Source organism: Diceros bicornis, chromosome 10 (assembly GCF_020826845.1).
Source record: "Diceros bicornis minor isolate mBicDic1 chromosome 10, mDicBic1.mat.cur, whole genome shotgun sequence".
NCBI classification, from domain to species: Eukaryota; Metazoa; Chordata; class Mammalia; order Perissodactyla; family Rhinocerotidae; genus Diceros; species Diceros bicornis.
This window is the reverse complement of record NC_080749.1, coordinates 37,056,663-37,066,926: the sequence shown is the minus strand read 5'-3', so window position 1 is coordinate 37,066,926 and position 10,264 is coordinate 37,056,663.

Genomic DNA, 10,264 nt, shown 5'->3' with positions numbered 1-10,264 from the left:
ATGATTCAATGATTTTTGAGATAAAAATATTTTCAATTTATGATTCTATGGATTCAGAAAGAGTGCTTAGACACTGGAAGAGTGCTGTGAGAAAGGTTTTATGACTACCAAGGGCACTGTCTTCTAAGACTGTGAGTTACCTGGGATGTGGCAGTCACTTAAGAAAGGGTGAGTGAAGTTACAAATTTTTAATATTCCCATGTTTCAATGAAATTATATGCCAAAATATTAGGCCATTCTATAAACTCATCTGACTTTCTTTTATCCTATGTTTTCAATGAAGAAATGAAAAGTTATTATTTTAAGAGAATTTTACTTCCACACTGATACCAAAGCACTTAATCACAATATAATATAGTTCTATTTTCTATATTCTCCTTTACTATTTTTTTTTATTGGATTGTATTATTGATATGGCTGATTTTCAAATTCTGTTCTTGGAAGCTTGGTGGGCATCAAATAAATTCTTGATGATTAATGTCATCATCATCCATTCATATGTGTGATTGATAATAACTGCTAATATTAATCATAGTTGGTACTTTACATGCTACTTCAAATTCCCTATAACTCTAGAAGTTACCATTCTCTTACCCCATAATTGAGAAAATAGAGGGACTGAGGGGTTGGTAACTTTTCCAAGGTCACGTAGTTAAAATGTTCTTGTGCTGGGATGTGAAGACGGATCTGAGAGCATCACAAACGAAGAGTGTTTCCACTGCGTCATTCTGCTAATTCTCTGGTGATGGATTGACAGTAAGGAAAGTTTTAACTTTCTCACACACATGGTGCTTTGTCATTAACAACTTGGATCCATCCCTACAGCTTTGAGTAATGATTTCGCATAGAGGAGATGCAAAGCAATTTATCATTTTGGTAGATTTAGAATTCGCTAGTGGCAGATGGCTCTAGGAGGTGGGAAAGTGGATTTTCGAGATGTGCCTCAACTTGTCCAATTAGATAGTCTTCTCACTTGGAAATGTATAAAGATTTTAGAAAATAATATTTTCTCTTTGAACTCTATAATTATAAATGCCTCTAATGTTCATTTATAATATCATTTACTTAAAAATTTTTTGTTCAAACTCTACCAACCATATAATTTTGACTAAAACATTTTACTCTAAAATGTTGGGGCTTATTTGCATGATGTCAACAAATGTACTTTGAAGTTAAAAGACATTTCTGTAGACTGGACTTTCTTACGAAATGGTAATAATTTACTTTATTGAGCACTTATGTATTTGTTTTCGTTCTAAGCACTTTCCCTGTGCTGGATCACACAGTCTTCACAACCATCTTATGAGGTAGTTTTTATTCTCATTTATGAGGAACCTGAGGAGCAGAGGGAGAATATATTGATTGACTAAATCTAAATACCAAAAGATTCTGAGAGACTTGAGTAATGGTCTGATTTTAACAAGATAAAATTTAACTTGGAAAAATACAGACTCCTGTACTTGGGTCTGACAGCTGTGCAAATACAGAATGGGGACAATGTGGTGTATCAACAGACCCTAAATATCAAAGATGTACAGCTTTTGTTCAAGAATAGGCTCCAGACAAGTCAATGGAATATTGAGATTGCCAAAAAAAATAGTGTGAACTTAGTCTGCACTGATGGAAGCAAAGAATCTTGTAAAAGGGAGGTAAGAGTCCAGCTCTTTTCTGTTTCTTGATTATTCCAATCTTAGAGTGGTTCTGGTCCTAATATTTTTAAAAAGTCATAAAGAAACTCAATGTATTCAAAAGAAAGCAACTCTACTGGCAAGGGTTCTAAAGCCATGTTAGATGAAAAATGGTCAAAAGAGCTGGCAGTGCTCACCGTTAAGGAGAAAAAAACAAAGCCTCAGGCATAACAGGGTAGCTGTGCTCCAGTATCTGAGGAATTGCCACAAACAGGAACGATTACATTTGTTTAGTATAAACCCAAGTAATGAAACCGGCAACAGTGAGTGGAGAAAGCCACGTAACAGAGAGAATTCAACTCTTATCAAGCAAGATTTTTCTAATAATTGGAGCTGTATAAATATGAGTGAACCGCCTTCAGAGAGAGTAAATTCCCTGTTTCTGGATGACTGTTTAGCAGGGATCTTACAGAGCAGATTCAAGAATTAGATGGTGGGACTAGATCTTTGAGGCACCTTGCAATCTTGTGCTTTCATTAGTCTCGACTCTTTCCTTTGGACAGGAAAGCACGGGCACCTGGCAAGCGGCTCTGCTGTCTGGCCTCAACAAGCAGCAGCATGCTTAGGGACTTTGGAGAAAGTCTGCTCTGAGTTACAGGATTTTGGCAGTTATTGAAGTAGGAAGAAATGAGGTACAAAAATGATCCTCTTTTCTCACTCACATGTCTACCTTATTGTGCTAAAATCATCTTTTATTACACCTTGGCCATACATTTTGTAAGTTGCTGATCTCATTTTTAAAATAGATCACTCCTCCTTGGTTTGTCCAGAAGTTACACTCAAAATGACTCTGAGATTGTTTTACTGAGGCAGGTGCAGTCATAGCCTCTCGGCTTTCTCCAAGTTCAAAGGCTAGTTCTTCCATTAAGCTTCCTGCCACGAAAGGAAAGTTAAGCTGGCTTGGGGGCAACTATTTATCCAAAACGAAAGGATCCCTGAGGTACAGATTCTCATGGATTTAACAGGAGTTTGCTTCCTTACTATCTGGGTAAAAGGTGTTAATGGATAAATCATTCTTTCCAATGCAGCGCAAGATGTGGTCTCTGCCACACTAAATAATCAGATATAAGGAACATTTCATTGTTTCGAGGGAAGAAAACTTAACGTCTTCATGTCTCAAGGCTTGAGAACGCACACAGAATCCAAGCTTGTAATTATATATTGTGTTTCAGAATCTGCACAGCACAGCAAAGAACACAGTCCCTGCTCTAAAGGATACGGGATTTATGCCAGTGTGCTGTCAAAATTCCAAAATATATTTCCACAATACTATACTTGTTTAGTATGTCATGCCTCCTAAGACAAAAATTTTTTAAATATTTTTCCAATAAGAATAATGTTGTAGGCTAGACTTCTTTCCAGATGGCAGAGGCTTTCTTAGTAGACGCAGACACGCTGGAGACATGAAGACCACCTTTGTGAATGCAGATTGATTCTGTTCATCTAATTGGAAAGAGAGGAGGCAATAAGTTTCACCGAGTAGGAGAGCACTCATTCATCCTGAATTGAAATCAGTCCTGTTGGAATTGTACCACTGTGCTGCTGATCTCTGATCCCTGGCATAAGAGCCTTAGATATGGGTTTTCCAGTGTGTAAATATCTAGTTTTGGCAAAGTTTATGATACTTTCCACACATCGTCTGCTTCTTATTATCATTTATTTCAATAAAGAAAATGTTATACATTTAATCTTGGTTAAATGCCTTCTTAATGACATCATGTTTTATATTTTACAACAAAAGGAGAAAAATCATGGAATCATAAGACCTGAGTTGTCTATGTTTCTGGGTGACAACATTCTTAAGCATACCTTATTATCCAAAATGCCCTGACCTAATTTTACAGCATTGTGTGTCCTTACAGTGCTGTATTCCAAAGTCACTGTAATTGGCATTGTCATCTTAGGATCTTGCTTAAATACTACTTGCTATAATATAATTTCATGTCCTGTCCTCACAGTGGCCTTTATTTTGAAATTCTGCCAAGAACACCATCATTCTGAGTGCTAGAGTTTGATTAAACATAGCACCAAAAGATGTCTTTCAAAGTATACATCTCACCCAGTTTCCATGTATAAAACCCAAAGTAGCATATGCTGTGAAATGACAATAAATCATCTTCAAACTTAGAGCTAAAAATAACAGATGATTTGGTCTTAAACTCTGATCAGGGAGAGGAATGCTTCCTAGAAGGAATCTTGTGGTTTATCCATGTCACATATCTCCTGAGCACCTGGAGGCCCAGTGGTTGGGTGGGAGAGGATCCCAAACATCTAACTAACATCAATAACTGGTGCTCATGATTTTCTCAGCTCTGCTGAATCTTCAGCCCTGAGGCCCTCAACCAAAGGTTTATTTTTGCCCAGTTTCTGAGCCAGTTAGAGAGTATAATATTATCTTCCCACCACTCCAGCTGGTGGGATGCAACTGATCTTACAACATCTGGTGTGCTCAAGGCGATGCCTCGACAATCTTTTGTCCAAAGAACCACAGCCTTTCCTCTGAAGTCCACTTGTTTGTCTAGTCTACATACTGGTTCTGCCCATGTGCCTTGGCTTCTGCTGCAGAATTGTACTGACCCTAATACCCTACCAAAACTTTCCTCTCCTAGGGAATTGTAAATTTGTTCAGATATACTCCTAGCTGTTGCTGGAACAATCTAGAATTGTGATGTCACCACCTCTTCACATAGAGCATATGCTGCTTTGAAACTATTACCACTATGTTTTAACAATTATAGCACATGCTCTGGGGTACTTATGATACTCAGGATCAACCTCAAGTAAACCATACTCCTATGACCCAGGAATTTGGATGGCTGCTGGCTCCCCTCACCTGGAGCCAAAATTACAGTTGAGTTAGCTTCCCAACCCTGGTCATTTGTTCTCTATTTCTTTCCCGTTTCCCTGATCTGCCATGAAGACCCCAGTATGCTTTTTTTTTTTTTTTAATTGATGTTTTAATGGTTTCTAACATTGTGAAATTTTGGGTTGTACATTTTTGTTTGTCCATCACCCCATATATAACTCCCTTCACCCCTTGTGCCCACCCCCCACCCCCACTGCCCGGGTAACCACAGTCCAGTTTTCTCTGTCCATGTGTTGGTTTATATTCCACATATGAGTGAGATCATACAGTGTTTGTCTTTCTCTTTCTGGCTTATTTCACTTAACATAATACGCTCCAGGCCCATCCATGTTGTTGCAAATGGGACAATTTTGTCTTTTTTTATGGCTGAGTAGTATTCCATTGTATATATATACCACATTTTCTTAATCCAATCGTCAGTCGAGGGACACTTAGGTTGCTTCCACTTCTTGGCTATAGTGAATAATGCTGCAATGAACACCCAGTATGCTTTTAAGTGTAGGTTTTATATTTCATGGCATGCTGGCCAACATGACTTGAAAGAAAAAGGATAGATGTAAGGTTGAGAGCTACATCTATTCAAGTCAACTGTACATTTCTGCTGCTTCCTCGACCTGCGTGAGATCCTAGGCAACTAGTAGTGTTCAGAGAGAGGTTATGTGTTCAGACACAGAGCCCAACAAGATGATTTAAGATGCTATTTTGGTTCTGAATTTGAGAAGCAAATTCTGAATGCAGCTCTCTTTTAATACACACTTGAATTTTGGGAGGGTCGGCTAATAGAAGCTCTTACAAACATTATTGCTTAGATAATATTACATTGCTTTTCACTACGTAATGCTCCTACAACACTGCAGGGCAAGGTTAAATTACTTTTTCAGTTATTTATCATTCTGTACTCACTGGCTCACTCATCTTTCCCATTACCTGGGTTAAATCAAGAGCTGATTTTCTGTGGAAGAAATTCCTAGAAGTAAAGAGGGTGAGGCTGTCAATTATATTTTTAGAGAAACTTCTTTCCTCAAGATATTTAAGAGTAAAAAAGAATCTTCTGTGTGGAAATATTTCATTAAATCTTATGTGAGGCAGGAGAGTGAATCACAAGATTTCTGCAAAACCTTTCTAGGATCCTATGAAAAGATACAGCTGCTGTTTACATGGCAGCGATTAGGAATTATGATTTCATGCAACAATATTCTGGCTTAGGCTGTTTAAGAGCCCGGACCATAGGGGATGCTCCATTACTTTCATATTTATAGGTAAATATACCAACCTCCATTTTTTCATTGCAAGACAAGTCTTTTGAACATCGACAAATTTTAAATCCCTTTGGGGATAGAAGCTCAGTAACGTGGTTCAGTGGGTCTAATTTGGATTTCATTTCCTTTGATTCTAGGGAATGTGGAAGGTGAGTGTGAAATGACTTTGGTTCCTGACACCAGTTGCATAGATTTATTTCAGTGATTGATTAAAAGATCACATGGTTTTGCTAAGCACTGCACTGCTGCATCAATCTTTAAGAGAACTGAAACTGCCATTGATTCTGCCCTGCTGTCTCAGGAAGAAAATTCTGAAAGACTGCATCCAGCCATTAACAGGCATTAGCAGAGTTAATAATTGCTTCAATTGCTGAACCATGGTGGGGTATGAAAAGAAGCGGGTCCACCTAGAGCATTTCACAATATTCTTTTTTAAAAAAACGTCTATTTTGTTTGATCAATTAATTTAAATTTAAGTGCAGAAAATATGAATGATTACTGCAGCCAATAATTAAAGGGATGCTTACCTTGAAAACAGGTAGCCTTCAACAAATAATTTGAGATTTATTTAACCCTACTATTTTAGGTGCATGGGGGGAATGCCAATTATTATTTTCTCTGTTGTTTTTAATTACAGAAGAAGTGCGTGCTGCTGTAAAAAGTTCAACATAATATAGAAGTTTATAAGGAAAAAACTGAAAATCTCTACCTGCTCCCTAAAATTTCTTGTGGAGGGGTGGCTACAACAGTAGGAGTTTGGAATTTAAAGAAAGTGAGAGAAGAAAGAGAGAGATTCAGGTGATGGCAGATACAAATTTCCCTCTACAAACCGAAGTACAAAAAATGCTAATTTTCTTTTTCTAGAGCCAATTAATTTATAGTAGGATTTCCCATCCTGTTGAATCAGTTCTGCCCCTCAATCACTCCCCACATCTTCCTTAGCGTTGGGTCCACGGTTGTGAGCTTACAAAGTGCAAAGGCTTCAGGAGGAGCAGTAGTGGCACTGTCTCGTCCTTATTTATCTTTCCACTGGAGCAACTACTGAGATGACTCTTGTCTAATGTGGTCCTGGGTGGCGGATTGATATAGGGCCCCCCCTACAGAGCCTCTGAAAGTCAGACAACACCTGGTATTAAGTTCACGCTTTCCTTGGACTGACAAGAAGTGTTGTGATCTTCTCTTGGGTGTACAGGAAGCCTTCCAGCATTCTCGCACCATCCTGGATGCCCTGACTTTGTGTTGACTCAGACCCAACCGCCAAGACACATCGCACAGCCACTTCTCTGGAGAGGGGCCCTGTCCTCACTCCTTTCTCACCTTCAAATCCATCTCTAGGCTGTCATTGCCCTACCCTGGTCTTAATCTGGCTTTGCCCCAGGATGGCTGAAGGATAAGATTCTGAGTCTCTTTCTCACAAACCCAATTCTGTCAAGATCTTATTGCTTACCTTCTAATTCTCCTCTTCCTTTCTCTTTGACGAAGGAAGTAATCAGAGTGGCATCTTCTAACTTCACCGTGTCTTCTTCCAAATCTCTTCTCTATGTCCTGAGTTCTTTCAATTTCTTCCTGCATGTTAAACTTGTGAAACTCAAAATTGAGTACTTTTTTTCTCTTCTCTCTGCTGTGTCATCCCTTTTGTGAGGCAGGAAGGAAAAGAGACCAGCTGATTAGAGGAAGAATTAAAGTGTGTAAGAAAAAATGGTGAGGGATAAACAATTGATAAATCAAAAATATTAATATGAATTATGAATTAAATAATATTAAATCTGGCAAAATATTTTGAAAAGTATATACACCATCCCCTGCCATACCAACAGTAGATTGTTTCTTTCTTTTTTTTTATTTTTCACAAAACATGAAATCATGTTAAATGTATAGATAGAATTCTACAATTTACTCTATTTCCCTTAATATATTATAGACATCCTTCAAGTGTAATTCATACAAATTGGTCCCAAATGTAAAAGCAGCCGCCTAAGATGACGGATCCATGGCTGAAATCCAGCCAGTACACAGCAGAATTCTTTGCCAGTTGTTTATATTCCATGGCCACTCTGATTAGTCCATTCTACGTAGTCAGCACTAGTGTTGTACTGTTATTTTTATTAGTGTTTATTATTATTACTATTACCCCTGGATGTACTTTAACTTATTAACCATATAGATATCAGGTTGTTTCTAATGTTTTGCTATTTAAACAACACCGCAGTGAACATCTTTGTACATATTTCCATGCGCATTTCCACAGTGTTTCTACAGCATAGATATCTAAAAGTGGAGTAATTGGGCTGAAGTGTATGCACATTTAAAATCTTCTAGAGTTTTTACCAATTACATGCCTACCATAGGTATGGGGATATCCTTTTCTTTACATGCTTACCAGCACTGAATATTATAATTTTTTAAATGCCAATTTTTAGGTGAAAAACATTAGTTTACTATATTTTTAATGTTTATTACTCGTTTCTAATATGACAGAGCTTGTGGTTTTTGGAACACTTGTACCATTTTCTTAAATTTACCTCTTTATTTATTGCCCTTTTGTTATTGATTTATTGATGCTCTTTGACTGTTAGCGATATTATTTTTTGGTCTTTTATGTATATGGGAAATATTTTCTCCCAGTCTATCATTCCCTTATTTGTTTTGCCCATATAAACATTTTATATTTCTATAAGGTCATACTTATTGATCTTTTCCTTTCCATTTTTTATTTTTTAATGCATTGTCTTTTTATTGTTTGTTTAGGAAGATTGGCCCTGAGCTAACATCTGTTGACAATCTTCCTCTTTTTTCTTTTTATTTTCTCCTCAAAGCCCCAGTACATAGTTGTATATCCTAGTTATACGTCCTTCTAGTTCTTCTATAGGGGCTGCTGCCTCAACATGGTTTGATGAGCAGTGAGTAGGTCCATGCCCAGCATCTGAACTGGCGAACCCAGGGCTGCCAAAGCAGAATGTGCAAAGTTAACGACTACGCCACCGGGCCGGCCCCAATCTTTACCATTTTAAACTTTACATTTTGTGTATGAGATAGAAAGCTTTCCATTTTAAACTTATTTTATAATATTTGGTTCTTAAATTTAGATCTTTAATTTTTACTAACATGGTGTGAAGTAGAATGCTAACATGTTTTCCCCAAGTTATCCGAATAGCTTTTCAAATATAGTACTATTTTCACAACTGATTTAAAATAGTAATTAGTATATATTCTTACAAATAGATCTGTCTATTTAAGAAAAATACAAATATGTCTAAATTACTATAACTATTTCTTATATTCTGATATGTGTTAGGGCAATTCAGAATTCATTACTATTTTCCAAATATTCTTGGCAATTCTGGAGTATTTCCTCTTCGATTTGAATTTTAGCATCAGGTTTTTCAGGGTTATGCTAAAGTCATAGAATGTATTTTGACTATATTTTCTCCAATGCTTGAGAGCAGCATAAATAACATTACAATTACCCGCTCCTTGAAGACTGAGATAAAACTCACCATAAAACTGTTGGTGTCAAGTGCCTTTGGAGATGGAGGATATCTATGTTTTCACTTATTTTCTCCTATTTTCTCTATCATTATTGATATATTTGAGTCTTCTGACTCTTTTGAGTCAAATTCATCCTTTACATTCTTGAAGAACACTGTCCATTTAGGTCAGAGTCTTAAACGCATTGGTAAAAGATCGAATGTGCTTTTCTTTTATTATCTATTAATTCTTTCTTTGATTACCTTACTTTTATTTCTAATATCATTTCTATTTTCTCTCTTCCTTATCACTCAGACATGCAAGAAGTTTATCAGTTTTATTGGTGCTTTCAAAGAAGCAGTTCTTTTCTGTATTTATAATGTCTAATTTTTGTAATTTCTGATTTATTGACTTCTGCTTTTATTTTTATTATCATTCTTATAGTCTCTTTTTGGCTTGTTTAATAAAATAGTTTTTCAAATTGAACATTTATTAGTATATTTTCAACCTTTTTATTTTTGTAATAAACATTTACTAGATTAACATGAAGATTTATATTTAACAAAACATACAAGGTAAAAGAGAAACCACCATCTAGAAGAAGATGTATTCAATCAGTATAACAAAAAATGAGAATCCAAGGTATCTAAAGACATCATGAGAATAAGAAAAATAATATGATTTTAAATGATGAAAGTATAAGAAGAGGAAACACAAAGAAACAATAAGCAGAAGAAAACTGGTTCAACATAGCACAGAAAACAGGGAAAATGCAAATTAAGACAACAATGAAATAGTTCGGTACTCAGCAAATTGGCAAAAATAACAATGTCTCAACAATATTGGCTTAAGGATTTGAGGAAATGGGAATTGCTCATGGTAGTATAAATTATTGCAACTATATTAGAGAGCAATTTCACAATATCTAGTAAAATAGAAGGTGTACTGCATGATCCTGTAATTCCACTTTTAGGTATAGATTC